Genomic DNA, 19,545 nt, shown 5'->3' on the forward strand with positions numbered 1-19,545 from the left:
AAGGATTTAGGGGTCACTGTGGCACCCAACTCATCGTGAATTCCCAGTGCAATGCTGTGGCCAAAAGGGCTGATTCGATCCTTGGATGCATAAACAGGAGAGTGGAGAGCTGGAGCAGGGGAAGGATTTTGCCGCTGCACAGGGAATTGGTGAAACTGTCTGCACCAGTTCTGGGGTCCATATTTCAAAAAGGCTGTTGAAAAATTGGAGAGGGGGCAAAAAAAAGCATGGAAACGATTCGAGGTGGGAGGAAATGCTGGACAGTGATAGAATTAAAGAGCTTCATTTACTTATATTAGATAGCAATAACAGGCTCTGTAATCTAGCGGAGAAAGGCAGAGCAAGGCCCATTGGCTGGAAGCTGAAGCCAGACAAATTCCATTTGGAAATAAGGGCCAAATGTTTAGCACTGATGTTGAACAACTGTTGGGACAAACTGTGAAGGGAAGTGGGGGATTCTCCAACCCCCTTATGTCTGCAGTTCCAGACTCGATGCATTTCTAGAAGATCTGCTTAAGGGCTTGTCTTCACTTAAAAGGCTACAGGGGGCGCTGCAGTACCGCTTCAGTGTAGACACCACTGACACAGATAGCAAGCGTTCTTCTGTCAGCTTAGATAATCTACCTGCCCAAGAGGAGGTAGCTAGGTCAATGGAAGAATAATTCCATCGACCTCATGCTGTCCGCACCAGGGTTAGGTTGATACAGCGACATCTGTCAGTGGTGTGGATGTTTTGCTATTGCAGAGGAAGAAAATGCAGTTGTGGGTTGCATTAACAAAGGCAGAGCATGCAAGTTACCGGAGGTCATAGTATTCCTCCACTCAGCGCTGGTTAGGCCTCAGCTGGAGCATTCTGTCCAGTTTGGGTCACCAGTGTATAGGAAGGATGTAGAGGAACTGGAAAGGATCCAGAGGCGACAGACAAAGAGGATCCAAGGGATGGAGCACAAACCACACGAGCAAAGGCTGAAGGAACTGGATATGTTTAGCTTGAAAAAGAGGAGATTGAATGGGGATGACAGCGGTCTTCAGCTACTTGAAAGGCTGCCATTAAAAAAGATGGAGAAAAATTGTTCTGTCTCACCACAGTGGGTGGGACAAGAGTCAATGGGTTAAAACTACAGCAGAGCAGATTTATGAAATCTCAGGAAGAACTTTCTAACTGTAAGAATAGGAGGACAATGGAACAGAGGCCTCAGGAGGTCGTGGAAGCTCCTTTGCCGGAGATTTTCCAACTGAGACTGGATACTCATCTGTCTGGGATGGTTTTGGTGCAACAAACCCTGCATCGTGGCAGGGAGTGAGACTAGATGTCCCTGGCGGTCCCTTCTTATCCTGCGGCTCTATGATTCTACAATATAAAATCCTAGTGTAGACCAGGCCTTAGTCAGACACAAGTTATTGAGCTCAATACAGGGGTAATTGGGTAAAATTTCATGGCCTGTGTTATACAGGTCAGACAGGATGATCTAATGGTGCCTTCTGACACTGAACCCTATGAATCCATTGATAACGAAAAGATAAAGATCAGACATTAGTATTTACTCTATCTCACAACACACGAGCAAGGGAACATTCAATTACATTGAAAATCTGAACATATAACACTGAGAAAAGAAAATTGTTTACATAATCTATATTTGGCCTGTGGAACTCCTTGGCACTGACATTATTGGAGAAGAGCTTAGCTCAATGAGATTCACAAATGGATTGGCCATTGTAGGTGGTGGTGGTGGCACCAAAGTTAGTTGAGTCCTTCTGACACCTTCAATTAGGAGACCTGATTTTCAGTTGCTTATAAGTTTGCTAAATTTTACGCATTTGGACTGAAATTTCCCACGATGGGTGTCTGCTTCCAGTTGATTTGTGTTTTGAAAGTTTCAGGCATAACACTTCAGCTGACTTCTCGAATGAAGCTAGGAGAGAGATGTCTTGCCCATGTTGAAAAGTTCTTATAATTGTTCCAGCGAGGAGCCCTAACACCTCCATGCTCTCCAGCAGATAAAAGTCAGGTAACAGCCCCCCCCCGTTAACAGTCAGAGCACTGAAATGCAAGAGCAGGAGGTGACAATGTCTGTGCATTAACACACAGCTGGATCCTGAGGTCTTTAATCAGTTTTTACTTCAAGGGGAGTTTTGCCTCAATGGCGCCTGAGCAAATCACGGGCCATAGCCTCAGAATTTGGCCTTGTACTGTGCATCTACTAACACCTTTCATCGTGAAGGGTCCACTGTGCCACTGAAATGCAGCCATCTCAGGGCTAGAGGCCATCAGCCGGGGCGGGAGGGAGTGCACAGGAAAGAGGGACATTTTGGCCAGTGATACTGGAGCAAATTCATCACCTGTGGCAAGAGCCCTGGGATGTTTAATGGCTGTGCAGATCGGAAAGGACCCCAGACCTACTCTCTGTCCCATCACGCCCACATTGCAGTGGGTTTGTCGAGCAGGTGAGCTCCTCAGCAAGAGATGGATACCTGTGAATTCTGAGATGGAAGCGTCTTCCCTGGAAATCCCCCTCAGGTAGCCATGTCCCACACCTCTCTCATCCCAGCATCTGCAGCAGCATCCCACACTGAGAGCTGACACAGGGGTGTGCACCATTTATAATATAGCTCTGTGCAATCCCAGTGGGGTTCGCTCAGCCTCTAGTGGAGGAGCGGCATCTGAATGTAAACAGGCTGGAGACAGGCCTGTCTGCGCTTCTGTACTATTTATCCGGCTTTAGAAGTAAACAGCAATTAAGGGACCTTCCCAAAGGGAGATGAGAACTCTTGGGCTCTGTGCTGAGTCAGAGAGGAATTGGCTGCTCTGTGCATTTGTGTATATTGAAAAATTATAGTCAATTAGGAAGAAAATTAGAGATAATTCCTAGGTCTCCATAGGGTCTGATACCCTGGAAATGCCCAAGGGGGATGGGTAGGTAGTAGACAAAGAGATCTGGGGATAGATGACTTAAGGGAGATACAAAACTTTCTGCAGCCATACTGGATTGTCGCTAAGGGATCAGAGATCAGTAATTCTCATCAGTAACGATCATCAAACTGTGCAGCACCTTTCACTGAAGGATCTTCAAAACACCTAACAAAGGAAAGTCACTATGAACATATCCCTTCACCGTCCTCTTAAGGTGAACCTGAGGTTTTCAGAACTAGCTGGAGTTTGTGATCTACCCACTCCTGTGAGGTGTGAACTCCAGGACTCCACTTCCACTCCCACTCAGAAACCTGCCAACACATCACAGTCACTGGGATCACTTTGGGTGAACAGACTCAGTAAAAGCAACACCAACAGAACGTTCCTGTGGACAGAGGGCAGCCGGGGGCCTGTCCTGGGGACAGAGACCACCCCCCTACAAAACTGCCTTGGAAGAAGGCGGGCTGTCAAGGCTGAATTCCCACTCTGTCACTTTGAGTACAGAAGTGGGGCCCGCAAGGATTTTAAAAATTAATACTGGCCACTCCAGGCTTGTATTAAACTCCCAAGGTTACAGCTTTTCTCTGACCTTGGCCTGGTAAACGCTACCACTACCCAAATGCAAAAAAAAAAAAAAAACCAAAAAACCCTCCTGTGGGGTACCCTCAAGCCCTTTCACCGCCCTCCCCCCGGGGAAGAGCTGAAAAAGAAAACAAAGGAAATTAGCTGTTGCTACCAGCTACTCCAACAACATGCACAAACCTCTTAGGAAACCAAATATCCAAATCCTGGTCTTACAAAAGGTGAATTTTATTAAAAACAAAAAGGAAGAAAATACATCTGGAATGTCGGCTTTTGCTAGATTTTAAAAGAGCAATTCCCCAAATTAAGCACCCAAAATTGCTTTCTTGGAGGTTCAGCTTAAAGGTTAAAAGCAAACAAAAGCATCAGGGGTTAGCACAGAGGAGATCCACATGCCAAATAAAGAAATAAACGTGATCACGTCTAGCTAAACATTCCTAATTTACTTACATATTTGGGGGGTTTCAAATGAGTAATTCTAGGTATGATCTGAAGAATTTTCATACCTGGTTCAAGCCTTACACAGCATTCCTGCTTATAGCATTGCTGCTCTGTGTCCCTCCAGCCCAGAGAACAACAGACAAAGGGAAAGTTTCTTTCCCAATTTTAAAAAGTTCTATCTTCCCATTGGCTCTTTTGGTCAGGAGCCCACTCCTTTCCTTTACCTGTGGGCTTGTTAACCCTTTAGAGGTCAAGCTAGCAGAGAACAGACACCAAGAGGGATTTTACAGCTAACTGGCTGGCTGGCTGTCCAGAAGGAAGCTATGACCCCCTCCCCCCTACCGCCTTCAGTTATCACAGGGGTCCTATAAGCAGGATAGAGACTGGTTCAATGTTTGCATTGGATTTGTTCTCTCCCTCTCGGTTCATTTCCTCCCAGTCTCTCCCACGTTGAATTGAAATCGAATGTTCCAGGCTGAGTCAGTCTTTCCAGGACTGCCCCAGCTTTAGGGCAGTTGGATTCCCACAGCTGAACTCTCTGCCTGCTCATCTGGCTAATTGGGGGTATTTCTCCGGGGGTATTTGTCCAAACCGAACCGCGGTGCCATGTCCACGTGTACAGTAACTCCTCACTTAGCGTCTTATGTTCCTGAAAAATGAGACTTTAATCAAAACGATGTTAAGAGAATCCAATTTCCCCATAAGAATTAATGTAAATAGGGGGGGGTTAGGTTCCAGGGAAATATTTTTCACTTTTTTATATATTTAACACCATTATAAATGCTGGTAGCAAAGCAGAGTTTGGGGTGAACCCCCCATGTAATAACCTCATGACCCCCTGAGGGGTCATGACCCCCAGCTTGAGAACCCCTGTGCTAAATGTTGAACTAGCACTCAGCTGAGCCCTCAAGGGTTAACATGTTGTTGTTAATGTAGCCTCTCACTCTAGAAGGCAGCAGGAATGGATGGAGGGGAGATAGCATAGCAGACAGAGACAGACACACACCTTGTGTGTGGGAGAGAGAGAGATGCACACTGCCCCTTTAAGTAAGCTGACCCACTCTTAAGTGCATTTTCTTTTTAAGTGGATCAGGAAGTTGAGACAGCAGCTGCTGCCCCAAGCTCTCTCTGTCTCTCTCCATCCGTGTCTTCACTCTGCTCTATACGGAGAAGGGGTAAGAGGGGTGCAGGAGCAGGGGGGAGGGGGACACCCTGACATTAGCCCCCCCTTCCTATCCGCACAGCAATCAGGAGGCTGGGGGAGCAGCTCCAAGGCAGAGGACAGGAGCAGCACATGGCAGTGGGGGGAGGGACAGCTGCAATTGCTAGCCTGATGGCAGCTGCTGCACAGGGAACTTAGGGGAGCGCGGAGCTGATAGGGGGGCTGCCGGTCGATCCTGGTTCCAAGCCCCCACCAGTTAGCTGCAACAGGATGCTGTTCCTGCAAGCAGTAGACAAAGCAGGCGGCTGCCAAACGACATTAGATGGGAGCATTGCACAACTTTAAACGAGCATGTTCCCTAATTGATCAGCAACGTAACAACGAAACAACTTTAACCAGAATGACTTTAAGTGAGGAGTTACTGTATTCAAGTTACCAACACTCTATAGCTGGCAACCATGGTTTGATCCTTTGTCTTTATCTAAAGGCAAAGGGGGTCTAGGCCCTGATTTGGCTGGATTGTTGTGTTTATAATTTATGATCAATATTTCTATTGTGGAAGGCTCCAGAGGCCCCGCTCCAGTTCAGGGCCCCTTGTGCTGGGCCCTTCACAAACACAGAAGGAGAAACAGCCCCTGCCCCAAGGTAAATCAACTTAAGATAAGAGACAGCTACTGTATGTAACAGACCAGCAAGGGGGCAGGTGAGAAGATGGGGGAGGAACAGCACTAAGGATGGGTGGTTATAAAGGCTGCTGGGTGGGTGTGAGACAGCGGAAATGCACAGCCCTGCCCTGGCTGTTAGAAGCATGTCCTGGGCCTTTCAGAGCAGAGCACGTGTTCAGGGGAACTAGACTGGGGTTAGCGAGAACGGGCCATTGAGTGGCGGCTGCACCAGACACACAGCTGGGAGCGCGTGGCTCTCCGTTAGCTTTTGTTACTCTGCGTTAGTTCTAATCACACCTCCCTTCTAAGGGTGCAGACTGAGCCTCCGTCTCATGAATTCCCAGGACAACCCCGGTACTGGAGGGGAGACCAGAGGCGAGGGCAGAGGTAACAGGGCTGTGGGGAACAGGGAAGGAGTCACCCTGGAGATGGAACAACTGAAAGCCCCCAAGGAGTTGAAACTCTCAGGTAACGCAGCAGACTCCGGGAAGAGATTCAGACAGAGTTTTGAGATATATCTATGCAAGCAGCTGGATTTGGAGAGAAAGACCAGCAGAAAACTGCAATCTTCTTAAACAGTGCAGCACTTGAGGCAGTGGACGTCTTTACTATAATGCAGCTCAGGCTTTGTCAACACTGGCACTTTTGTTGGTGAAACGTTTGTTGGTCAGGGGTGTGAAAAAACACCCCCTGACCGACAAAAGCACCAGTGTGGACAGCGCTATGTCAGCGGGAGACGCTCGCTGGGGGTGGTGTAATTCTGCCAGCAGGAGATCTCTGTCCTATCGCCATAGAGCGGCTACACCTGAGAGCGGCACAGGTACAGCGATACAGCTGTGCCGCTGTAAGGTGTGTAGTGTAGACATGGCCTCAGTCAGGCAGAGGGAGCCGGTTATTCCACGTTTTGCAGATATTTGAAGAGCCTTGCGTGGCACAAAAGAGCAAAATGTTCCAAGGGTAAAAGTTTCCCCTTAGAAGACAAAAGTAAGGCGAGTCTGTGAAGAATTCCTAACACATGTAAGTAGGGAAACGGTCCCACTCTTCTGGGGAACTTTCCTGGCTTATACACCACCCCAATGCAATGGGCTAGAGAAAGGATCTGAGTCCTCGCTCCCACTCTCTTTACCCAGAGGCCTGCCTGACTTGAGGGCTCCCCTTCCACTCCCGTGTGTGGCAGAGTCCTCGTAACCCCGGCAAGGCTGGGCCCAGGATTCCTGGGGGGCTCGACCCCCAACCTTGTCGAGGTCACTTAGGACAGGGACTAGGGTGTCCCTACTCTGGGGTGCTCTCTCTGCGCTGGGCGCTTAACTCATTCACCCTTCCCCTTCCTTTTGGTACTGGGAGCTGGCCAATCAACCCCCACCCCACTAAGTTTTACTGAGGGGACAACAGTCCCCTCACACAGAGCTGAAGCTAATGAGCCCAACCTGCAGCTGTTCACAGTTAACAGAAGCCTTCAGAGCTCAGGCCGGTGGGGTCGGAGCAGGGGATGGCACCCATCCCATTCTCCAGTCACTCACTGGAGTTCAGTGCACCTGGAATGATAGATACAAAGCACCAGACACACAACGGTTTGGTTCGTGCACTGAAGGATGCTGGGAGTGTTATAGAGAGAGACGTAGGAGTGCACAAAGAATCACAGGCAGTCTGGTTCATTTCCAATCAGAGGCATTAAATAGCAAGCATCATTGAGCTTTGAATTTCCTTTGTTCCTTTCAACCTGCCCAGACCCAAAATGTGACACCCAGGGTGTGACAAGGACACAGACTGAGGCCCACACAAATATTATCCTTCCAGGGGACTCTAGATAGATTTGTAAATTATATGGCCAGGAGGGACCATTGTGATCATCTGCTCTGACTCCCTGCATTCCACAGGCCGTAGAACTGCCCTGATTAATTCCTGTTTGAACTAGGAGCAGATCTTTGAGAAAAAAACATCCCATCTCAACTGAAACGTGGCCAGTGATGGAGACACACCACGATCCTTGCTAAATTGTTCCAATGGGACAACCCTAGACAACCAGAGATGTAGAAAGCACCACTCACAGACGCTGCTATGAGAGAGCTCAGCATCAGCAAGGCATCCAAGAGCCCTCCTAGACTACGGAGTGAATTGCCCTATTGTGGGTGTGAACCTTCAGCCAAAGGACGCTGCACCGTGGCTGCTAACTCTTCAAAATGCTTTGCTCTGGCTACCAGCATCATGTCTGTCTTACTTGGGTTCATCTTCAGCTAGCTGTTCCTTCCAAGAACTGGGTCAACTTGGTGATAGTGGTGTGGTCGTATGGGAAGGATAGGAGGAGCTCGATGTCACCTGCATATTGCTAGCATTTGAGACCATGTTGTAAGGACATGTGACATGCTCATGTGACCCTGGACTCTAACTTGGGCCAGTAACTTTTCACAAACAGGGGCTGTGGGCTTTGTTTGGGACAGTAAAATTCCATGCACAGAGCAGAGGCTATAGAAGGACCCCCAAGACATCTCCAACTTGTCTTCATTTCCTGCTTGATTTCTCTGGACTGGATTTCTAACAAGGAAGTTCTGAACAAGACTGATGACCCCCAACCTGATTGGGTGATTCCAGAGAGACTTTTGCAAGCCAGCTGTTTATTTTATCACTGCTGTGTTCCTGATCTCTGAACACTGAAAAATCACTTGGATGTATCTGATCTGTTAACCATTTATAGCTCTTCTTTTCTTTTATTATTAACCCTTTAGTTTTTAATTGCTAAAGGATTGGGAGCGGTGTGATCATAGGGTAAGATCTGAGTTCTATATTGGCCTGGCTATGCAGCTGATCTCTTGGGATTGGAAGGACCCTAGATCTGGTTAAACCAGTTTTCAGTAACCACTCATCATACACTCCAGTGTCCCAGTGGTGAGCCAAGAGCTGGGATGCCTAAGGAGACTGTTTTTTTGGTTTCTGTTAACCAGTCCTGTGAGACAGAAGGTTACTTTTGTTACTGGCTTGGTATAATTTAATGATAGAATACCACAGTTTGGGGGTGAGTCTGCCTTATTTCTCAGCAGTTGGTCCTGAATTTCGCATCCTCAGCTGTGTCCTACTGAGGCATGGTGACACATGGACACAGAGTTGACTGTTGATTGGTGCTTCACAGACTATTGCTCATTACTCCAAGGAAGTATCCCCCTTTTACAGATGGGGAAACTGAGGTAGCAGGAAGAGCTTAGTCTCTCTCAGACCTGGCTGGTACGGTCCATGCAACAGCACAGACACCTGGTTCTCTCTCTCCATTGGTTTATATAGTGCAGATGATCTCCCTTGATTTCAGTGAGGTGGCACCCACTTACACTATATGAGGATTTGGCCCAAGTCATTTAACTAGAAATAAAGTGTCATCAGACATGGAGCTCGGAGTGAAGAGACCCATCTGTGCCACGGATTCACTGGGTGACTTTGGGCACAGCCTCTCCATGCATTAAACAGAGATGATTATTTATTATTTCTAGTGTGTTGCTATCACAAGGTCCTAATCAGGGCCTTTGAGTCACACGTTGCACTGATTTGATTGTTTGCAGAACATCGTTGGGCTCTATGCTCTGTGTAGAGTTCCAGGAAGCGTGTGGTCCCTGGTAAACAAGCAGGCAATGAAGACAAGGAGATGTCTCGGGGGTCATTCTATATCCCCTGCTCTGTTTTGCTGTAGAGAGCCTGCTCCTTGTACAAAGAAAGAAGGACAGAGTTCTTTAAAAGTGAGAGGTGGACAGATGTCCATGAACTTAGCTGTTTCCTCGAAGCATTGCCAGCCAGCCCTCTTGGCTTTGAACAACCTGCCCAGCCAGAGAGTCCCTGTGTTTCCTGGGACTAACCGCAAAACAGACCTCCTGGGATGGGGTCCCCAGGGTGCAACCTGGACTGTGGGACCACTGAGCCCTCTGTCCCACCAACCTGGGGTATCCCTCTCTCACTGTGATGCTGAGTCAAGCCACAAACCTCTGGCAGTTCCAGCACTTACCCAGCCATCCACAGGCAGGGACACACCCAGCTGAGTTATATGAATAATCTCCCCTCCACTCTTGACCTAACACTAGTGAGGCTCCAGCCAATTCCCCCCAGCTCCCCAACCTTGCACCCCAGAGCTGCACCGTCCTGGCCTGGTGCGAAGCCTGGCCAGGGTAAGTTCGTTACCAGTCCATCCCTCCCTCGATGTGGAGAGGACATGCACCAGCCTTTGTAACCTGAGCTGAGATTTCCTAAGCACTTCAACACACTGCTTAAGGTAAAATATAAAACATGTTTATTCACTACAGAAGATAGATTTGAAGTGATTATAAGCAGCAGGCACAGAGGTCAGACCTCAGAGCTTAGAGTTGGTTATGTAAGAAACAAAAATCAAATTAAAATAAAAAATATTAAATAAATTATATTTCCACAAAGTGGAAGAGCTCCAGCCAGAGAGCCTGAGCGCCCCACCCAGAATAGCCATTTGCCTGATGCTCAGGGCACTCATGTGAGACATGGGAGACCTGTGTTTAAGTCTCTGCTCCAAATTAGGTAGCGCAGAAATTTTGGATCTGGTCTCCCATGTCTCTCTCTGGCCTGGAAGTCTAAATATTAAATGGGTGAACTAGAGTGGCTCGTATTAAATGAGGATATTGATATAAGTGGCATCACAGAAACTTGGTGGAATGAGGATAATCAATGAGACACAGTAATACCAGGGTACAAAATCTATCAGAAGGACAGAACAGGTCATGCGGGGGGGGGGGGGGGAGTGGCGCTATATGTGAAAGAAAGCATAGAATCAAATGAAGTAAAAATCTTCAATGAACCAAACTGTACCATAGAATCTCTATGGAGAGTAATTCCATGCTCGAATAAGAAGAATATCGCAGTAGGGATATATTACAGACCCCCTGACCAGGATGGTTATAGTCACTGTGAAAACTCACGGAGATTAGAGAGGCTAGAAAAATAAAAAACTCAATAATAATAGAGGATTTCTCAACTATCCCCATATTAACTGGGTACATGTCACCTCAGGATGGGATGCAGAGACAAAGTTTCTTGACACCTTAAATGACTGGTTCTTGGAGCAGCTAGTCCTGGAACCCACCAGAGGAGAGGCAATTCTTGATTTAGATCTCAGTGGAGCACAGGATCTGGTCCAAGAGGTGAATATAGCTGCACCGCTTGGTAATAGTGACCATACCATAATTAAATTTAACATCCCTGTGGCAGGGAAAACACCATAGCATGAATAATTTAATTTCCAAAAAGGAGGACTAGACAAAAATGAGGAAGTTAGTTAAACAGAAATTAAAAGATACAGTGCGAAAAGTGAAATCCCTGCAAGAGATGTATAAAATCATGACTGGTGTGGAGAACGTCAATAAGGAAGTGTTATTTACTGCTTCTCATAGTACAAGAACTAGGGTCACCAAATGAAATTAATGGGCAGCAGGTTTAAAACAAACAAAAGGAAGTATTTCTTCACACAATGCACAGTCAACCTGTGGAACTCTTTGCCAGAGGATGTTGTGAAGGCCAAGACTGTAACAGGGTCAAAAAAGAACTAGGTAAGTTCATGGAGGATAGGTCCATGAATGGCTATTTTCCAAGATAGGCAAGGATGGTGTCCCTAGCCTCTGTTTCCCAGATGTTAGGAATCAGTGACAGGGGATGGATCAGTTGATGATTACCTGTTCTTTTCATTCCCTCTGGGGCAGCTGGCACTAGCCACTGTCGGCAGACAGGATACTGGGCTAGATGGACCTTTGGTCTGACCCAGTGTGGACGTTCTTATATATGCTCTTAAGTCTCTCATGATAAAGGTCCAGCCTGTCCTAGGCCCTCGCTCCAGCAGAGGTCTCACAGCTGACAGTCCCAGGTGGAAATAGGCACCTCTCTCCTGCCCATCAGCCAGGCCCCTAGAGGCCCACATCATTGGGAGTTAGGTGCTGGACCAGATCTGGGTCTGTGTTGCAGCAGGCTAGCGTGTCTGGCTCAACAAGGCAGGGTTCTGGAATCCCAAGCTGGCAGGGAAAATGGGCTCAGAGGTAATTCCAGCACATCAGGTGACAGTCCCAATGGGTCTCTGTGACCAAACCCATCACACTCCAGAGCTACTGTCTGGATCAGGGCCAGGATCCCCGCGACTGGGCTCAGGGTGTTGAGCCAGTGCCAGAGCATGGACAGGAGTAGCTGGTTAAGCACCAGAGCCCTCCCCTGCATGGTAAGGCACCAGAGCAGTCCCGTCCATCTCCACAGCTGCTCACCCACCCTGGCCTCCAAATCCTGCCAGTTCTCCGGCAGAGAAGGATGGGTAAATGCTGAGATAGAGCAATGGACCCGTGCTCCACTGAATGGCTTGAAGTGCGGGTGGGAGGGAGCTCATCTGCCACCCATCCCCAGCCATCAGGCCACAGCTCTTGACCCAGTTTACCTGGACGGAGGAGGCCGCTGAGTAGATCACCTGGCAGGTCTCCTACCGTACCAGGTTGCCTGAGTCCTGTACCAAGAGGAGCACGTCATTGGAGTACACTGACAAGACCAGCTGCAGCTCCAACTCAGGGAGAACCAACCCCGTCAACCTACGACGGAGAAGACAGAGGAAGGGTTCGATCGCCAGAGTATACAGTTGGCCTGACAGCAGACACCCCTGATGCACCCCGCGCCTGAAGCTGACCAATTCTGTCACAGTCCAGTTGAGCATGACCAAGCACTCCATGGAGGTGTACAGCACCTGGAGTAAACCCACAAACTGGGGCCTGAGGACTACCTCATACAGAGTGCCCAGGAGAAACCCATGGTCCATCCTGTCAATGCCTTCTCCTGGTCCAGAGAGAGGAGGGCGAAAGATAGACCATCCCTACACCCAAGCTCCAGGTGTAGCTTATCAAAGTTGGTGCAGCCCGGGACAGTGTAAGTCGGGTCGGGATGGACCACATCCACCAGCACGGACCCCAGCCACAGTGAGATGGCCTTCGGTATGATTTTGTAGTCCATGCTGAGGAGCGAGATGGGACACCAGTTCCAAAGGTCAAGGAGGTCCCCCTTCTTCAGTAGCAAGCCTGCATGACAGAGGGAGGTACCTGCTCCCCAAGGACCAAGCCCAGACAGTGAGAAGGTGTGTGCCGAAGACGTCCAAGAACACACGGTAGAACTCCACGGTCAGCCCGTCCAGGTCCAGAGGTTCATTGGGGGCATGAGACAGAGGGCTTCTGCGAGCTCGGCCAGAGTGAGAAGCAGCTCTAGCCAGTCCTGGTCACCTGCACTGACTGTCGGGAGTTAGTTCCAGTGCACTGTGCAGGCATCGACATCGGTCGGATCTGGGGAGAAGAGGCTGGTATAGAAGGCCCTGACCCTTCCACGCATCTCCTCTGGCTGGATCCATGTAGGTCTCCTGCAGGAAAATCACAGAGTATCCTCCCTCCCGAAGGAAGGAGAGCACCTGGCACCTGTGCAGACCCACCTGCGGCCCCGGGTGTTCAAGGTGGCAAAGATGGTCACTGTTGTAGTGAGGACTGGGGAGGATACTCACCGGCAGCAGTTCCGGAGACCCCACAACAATCCGTGACTGACTCCGAAAGCCAGCAGGCAGTCATGGAAGTTGCAGGCCTGCCAGTAGGCCGCGACATTCTGCCTCCCGGTCTACCTCCCCTCCTCCAAATGGCCCTCACGGCCTGGAGGATGAGATGGAAGTCCCCCCAGCGCTGGAGAGTGAGCGCCACAGCACAGCATGGTGTAGCCCTAAGGATTAATCTGCTTGCTTGCATAGATATATCTTTTTTTATAAATTTGAGTATTTGATGTATTGTAATGGGTTTCTAGATTTATATTAAAAATATATTTGGCTGTAATGCAAGAGACCTACAGGCCAAAAACCTGTATGTTAAGCTAAAGCAATGGCTATTAACCTTCTATAATACTATACCACTGATAGAGTGATATGCACAGCTGTTTGCCCCCCCCCCCCCCATGTATTAATGCATACTCTGGGTTAAATAATAAGTAAAAAGTGATTTTATTAAATACAGAAAGTAGGATTTAAGTGGTATCATGTAGTAACAGACAGAACAAAGTGAATTACTAAGCAAAATAAATGGGCTCAACGGGTAGTGATCAATGGCTCCATATCTAGTTGGCAGCCAGTTTCAAGCGGAGTGCCCCAAGGGTCAGTCCTGGGGCCGGTTTTGTTTAATATCTTTATTAATGATCTGGAGGATGGTGTGGACTGCACACTCAGCAAGTTTGCAGATGACACTAAACTGGGAGGCGTGGTAGATACACTAGAGGGTAGGGATCGGATACAGAGGGACCTAGACAAATTAGAGGATTGGGCCAAAAAAAACCTGATGAGGTTCAACAAGGACAAGTGCAGAGTCCTGCACTTAGGACAGAAGAATCCCATGCACTGCTACAGACTAGGGACCGAATGGCTAGGTAGCAGTTCTGCAGAAAAGGACCTAGGGGTCACAGTGGACGAGAAGCTGGATATGAGTCAACAGTGTGCTCTTGTTGCCAAGAAGGCTAACGGCATTTTGGGCTGTATAAGTAGGGGCATTGCCAGCAGATCGAGGGACGTGATCGTTCCCCTTTATTCGACATTGGTGAGGCCTCATCTGGAGTACTGTGCCCAGTTTTGGGCCCCACACTACAAGAAGGTTTTGGAAAAATTGGAAAGAGTCCAGCGGAGGGCAACAAAAATGATTAGGGGGCTGGAGCACATGACTTATGAGGAGAGGCTGAGGGAAGTGGGATTGTTTAGTCTGCAGAAGAGAAGAATGAGGGGGGATTTGATAGCTGCTTTCAACTACCTGAAGGGGGGTTCCAAAGAGGATGGAGCTCGGCTGTTCTCAGAGGTGGCAGATGACAGAACAAGGAGCAATGGTCTCAGGTTGCAGTGGGGGAGGTCTAGGTTGGATATTAGGAAACACTATTTCACTAGGAGGGTGGTGAAGCACTGGAATGCATTACCTAGGGAGGTGGTGGAGTCTCCTTCCTTGGAGGTTTTTAAGGCCCGGTTTGACAAAGCCCTGGCTGGGATGATTTAGTTGGGAATTGGTCCTGCTTTGAGCAGGGGGTTGGACTAGATGACCTCCTGAGGTCCCTTCCAACCCTGATATTCTGTGATTCTATGATTCTATGATGTTGGTGTAAGTCGTGTCTACACTGAAGCGCTCTGGCAGTGCTGCTGTAGAGTTTTGAGTGTAGAAAAGCCCTCAAGCAGATCTTCCAGGAAAGCTTCCAGTCTGGATTTGCAGACATGGGGGGTTGGAGAATCCACCACTTCCCTTCGCAGTTTGTTCTAAAGGTTAATCACCCTCAGGACTAAACATTTGGCCCTTATTTCCAGGTGGAATTTGTCTGGCTTCAGCTTCCAGCCATTGGGTCTTGCTCTGCCTTTCTCCGCTTTACCAATGCTTCTCACCCCATGAAAGTCTCTGCTTGATCGGTTTTTTAATAAGTTAAATATCTGATGCCCTTAAGTTTCTCACTGTCTGGCATTTTCTCCAGCCTCAAATCATTTTTGTGGCTTTTTTCTGCACCCTCTTCAATTTTTCAACAGCCTTTTTGAAATGTGGACCCCAGAACTGGTCACAGTCGGTTTCACCAATGCCATGTGCAGAGGTAAAATCCTTCCGCTGCTCCAACTCACCACTCCCCTGTTTATGCAGCCAAGGATCGCATCAGCCCTTTTGGCCACAGCATCACACTCGGAGCTCACATTGAGTTGGTTGTCCACAATGACCCCTAACGCCTTTTCAGGGTACCTGCGTTCCATCATACAGTGCCCTAGTCTGTGGATCCGGCCTGCATTCCCTCTTCTGAGACAATAACTTTTCATGTGACTGTATTAAAACGTTTTCTTTGTATGGGCCTATGCTCCCGATCAATCGGTGTGCCTGCTATGGCTTCCTCCAATGAGGAAATGATTTTCTATTTCCTTCCAGATCATTGATGAAAATATTGACTAGCATCGGTCCAAGAACTGATGCCTTCAGAATCCCACTAGAAACACCCCCATTCACCCCCTTGACAACTGATTTCTGAGATCTGTCAGTTTGCCAGTCTTTAATCCACTTTACATGTGCTCTACTGATATTGTAGATTGTTCATTTTTTATCTGAATGTTTTCCCCTACTGAATACAATGTCTCTGAGAAATTGAAGTTCATTGCATCTGCGAAGTACCATTGATCAATCAAACGTGCACTTTCATTAAAGGATGAAATCAGTTTTATTTGACAAGACCTGTTTTCCATAAACCATGTTTTTACTTTCATTAAGTATATTCCTAGACTTTTTTTAAACTAATCCCATACCAGCTTTTCCATTGTTTCCAAACCTTGACAAATCTTTTATTTTTAAATTTCCCATTTAATACAGAACTCTCCTGTATTTGCCCTTTTTTTTTTTTTTTTTGGCTCTGCTGCTGACAGATTATGTACTTCCACTTCTGAAGGGGATGTGTGGTTGATCGGTCAGTTCGTTACTCTGATGTTCTTAACTCTACGGTTCTATTGTAGATGCTGTTTAATATCCTCCTTGACTGCTAATGGACTGGAAAGTATTTCATCAGCTCATGTGATGTGAGTACCTCATACTGCTTCTTTCCAAATGCAGAACAAAACTATTTCTTCAACACATCCATGTTTTCTGATTTGAGAGCCAAAGAAATTTCCTTTCTCCCTCTAGTAATTTTCAAGGATTTATTTCCTTCTTAATATACTTAATAACCTCTTTTTTGTTATCCTTAGCCCCACCAAGTATGGAGTTTTCCCTGTTGTCTTTAACATCCCTTATCAATTTTCATAACTTCCCATTTGTATAGATTGCTTTTCCTCACATAATTCCTGCCTTAACTTTGCCACTGAATCAGGTTTTTATCCAAAGTTCTCCACTTCCTTGAGTGTGGAATCGTGATTTCAAGCTATCCAATAAACTCTTCTTAAAGAACTCCCAAGTATCAGTCCCATATTTATGTCTAATATTTTCCTCGCAATCAGTTTTCTTGATAATTTTCTTCTGCTTTGGGGAATTAGTCCTTTTGAAGCACTAAGTATCTATAGATATTATGGGTTGTGAACTGTTCTCTGTTTGTCCAATTGAATGTAATCAGTTCTATTCTTTATATTCCTCTCCTCTATTATGTGCCTCCTTCTTTGTGTCTTCTCTAAACTAAACAGTCCCAGACTTATCAGTTTGTCCATATATGGCAGCCCTCCCCATTCTCAGAGCTTGTCTCAGAAATCCTCTTTATAATGCTGTATCCTTTAGAGACTGGGTGACCAAAACTGAGCACATACCCAGAGCAGGTTATTCTCCATCCCATTTCTTAGGCATCCAAACACTGTCTTTGATTTGGCCACTACTGCAAATAAGTATGTGTTTTGTTGACCTGCTATCATTGACACCCAGGTCTTTTCCCCGAGGTCTGTTCTGGTTGGGATGTTTCTCCCTGGCACATGTCTTGGCAAAGGTTTGGGTTTTTTTACACTTTCAGATTTGAGCAACCGGGTGAATGTGGAACTCCCTACAGCATGGACTCTCTAGCCTGGCTTTCATTACATTAAGGAACAATGATGGATAACCAGTATCCACACTCGTGTTTCCTGCTGGTGCCTCTTAAGGTTTCCCACATCACGACATGTACAATTATTGACGCATGGAGCACCATCAAATATATAATTGGCATTAGAAGGGCCAGTTGTTAATAAGTAATTTCTCTGAATAATGGAAGTGTCATTTTTCAGTGTGTGAAGAGCGACCAATCTGCTTCACCCATGAGAACAGCCTCCAGTAGTGCATGTAGTGTCTCAGATTAATATTGTCTCTCCATCCAGGCATTTGTACTGTGACCATCACCCTAGAGCCTGGGCACATACAGGAAGTCAGGGGAATGTACGGTACATGAAGGAGACACCGTTCTGCCTCAGACTTGGACACCTTCCCCCTACTCCATGTCTGATTCCAACACAACCAACTTCACAAACCCCTCCAGCTTCATCCTGCTGGGCATTCCTGGCCTGGAGATGGCCTATGTCTGGATCTCCATCCCCTTCTGCACTATTTATGCCATAGCCATCTTGGGGAACTTCACCATCCTTTTCATTGTGAAGAGGGAGCCGAGCCTCCATAGGCCCATGTACTATTTCCTCTGCATGCTGGCCATCAGTGACCTGGTCCTGTCTACATCCACCCTGCCCAAAACGCTGAGCATCTTCTGGTTCAATTCCAGGGAGATCGATTTCAATGCCTGCCTCACCCAGATGTATTTCATTCCCTGCTTCTCAGTGATAGAGTCTGGGATCCTTGTGGCCATGGCTTTGGATCGCTACGTGGCCATCTGCCATCCCCTGAGACATTCCACCATCCTGACAAACCCCGTAGTGGCCAAAATTGACCTGTCCGTGGTGCTGCGTGGTGGCATGCTTGTACTGCCCTATCCCTTCCTGGCAAGTCGGTGGCCATATTGTAGAACCATAATTATCCCCCACTCGTACTGTGAGCACATGGCCGTGGTGAAGCTGGCCTGCGCAGACATCCGCGTCAGTAGTTACTACGGCCTCTTTGTGGCATTCATGGTGACGTGTCTGGATGTGTTTTTTATCGCCGTGTCCTATATCCAGATCCTCAGAGCCATCTTCAGCCTCCCCACAAAGGATGCCCAGCTCAAGACTCTTGGGATCTGCGGCTCCCACCTCTTTGTCATTTTAGCCTCTTACATCCCAGCTCTCTTCTCCTTCCTCACACACCGGTTTGGCCACAATGTGGCCGTACATTTCCACATTATCATGGCCAACGTATACCTGCTCGTGCCCCCCATGCTGCACCCCATCATCTACGGGGTGAGGGCCAAACAGATCTGGGACAGGCTGCTCCACCTACTTACTTATAAAGGGACCTAAAGTTTTCTCCTGGTGCTCTGGCTCTCAGACCGAGCTCCGTGCAGAGCTGCCTGGTGACATGGTGCTGGGCCGTCATCCCTGAATCACTTACCGGACAGTCAAAAAGACATTAAATCCTTTCCTGACCTTACTGTGCTGGGTCAGCATGACAAACTGGGAATAGGTCTGTGGACAATTTAGTGGGTTGCCACATCTCTAATTGTTTGTATCTGGACCCCCAAAACCCCACCTCTTGCCCCACCTCTTGTGGCAAGGCTCTGCCCCTGCTTTAAATCTTCGCCCCCAAGACCCCGCCCTGTCGCTTGCTCCTTTATTCCCCTCCCCCAGTCACTTGCTGGATCATTTCCAGCTCCCTCCCTCACCCCAGTTACAAGGGAGCCATTTCAGATTTTGGTGGGGGTGGCAACTTTAACTGTGATTCCAAGGGCTACTTAGGGTCTTGAAAACTCTAGTTTTTTTGGCAGATAACTTAGCATTTAGCTGACAGTAGCACTGTATCTAATTCTGATATAAAAGAAAGAAAAGAAAATAAATATTAGACCCACTCAGCTCTAATACTAACATGTTCTGACATCTTGTGCCAAGTCACTTAAGGGACACCGGTTAGGTTTAACATATTAATGTATATTCTTACTTTGTTACTAATTCTGCGGAGAGAGAGACCCCATGAGGACTCCTGGGTTCTAGCTCAGCTCTGGGAGGGGAGTGGGATCTAGTGCGTTACCGCGCGGAGGGTGGAGATACATTTAGGGTCTCTATAAGAAAATCAGAATGGCCATACTGGGTCAGACCAATGGTGCATCTAGCCCAGTATCTGGTCTTCCGACCGTGGCCAATGCCAGGTGCCCTAGACTGAATGAACAGAACAGGTAATCATCAAGGGATCCATCCCCTGTCGCCC

At 47.7% G+C, this 19,545-nt stretch overlaps 1 pseudogene; it reads left to right on the forward strand.

Moving 5' to 3' along the window:
• The first annotated feature begins 17,646 nt into the window (after positions 1 to 17,646).
• Positions 17,647 to 18,644, forward strand: LOC135895546 (olfactory receptor 52R1-like; annotated as a pseudogene).
• Positions 18,645 to 19,545: the final 901 nt, after the last annotated feature.

This window comes from Emys orbicularis, chromosome 1 (assembly GCF_028017835.1).
Source record: "Emys orbicularis isolate rEmyOrb1 chromosome 1, rEmyOrb1.hap1, whole genome shotgun sequence".
NCBI lineage: Eukaryota > Metazoa > Chordata > Testudines > Emydidae > Emys > Emys orbicularis.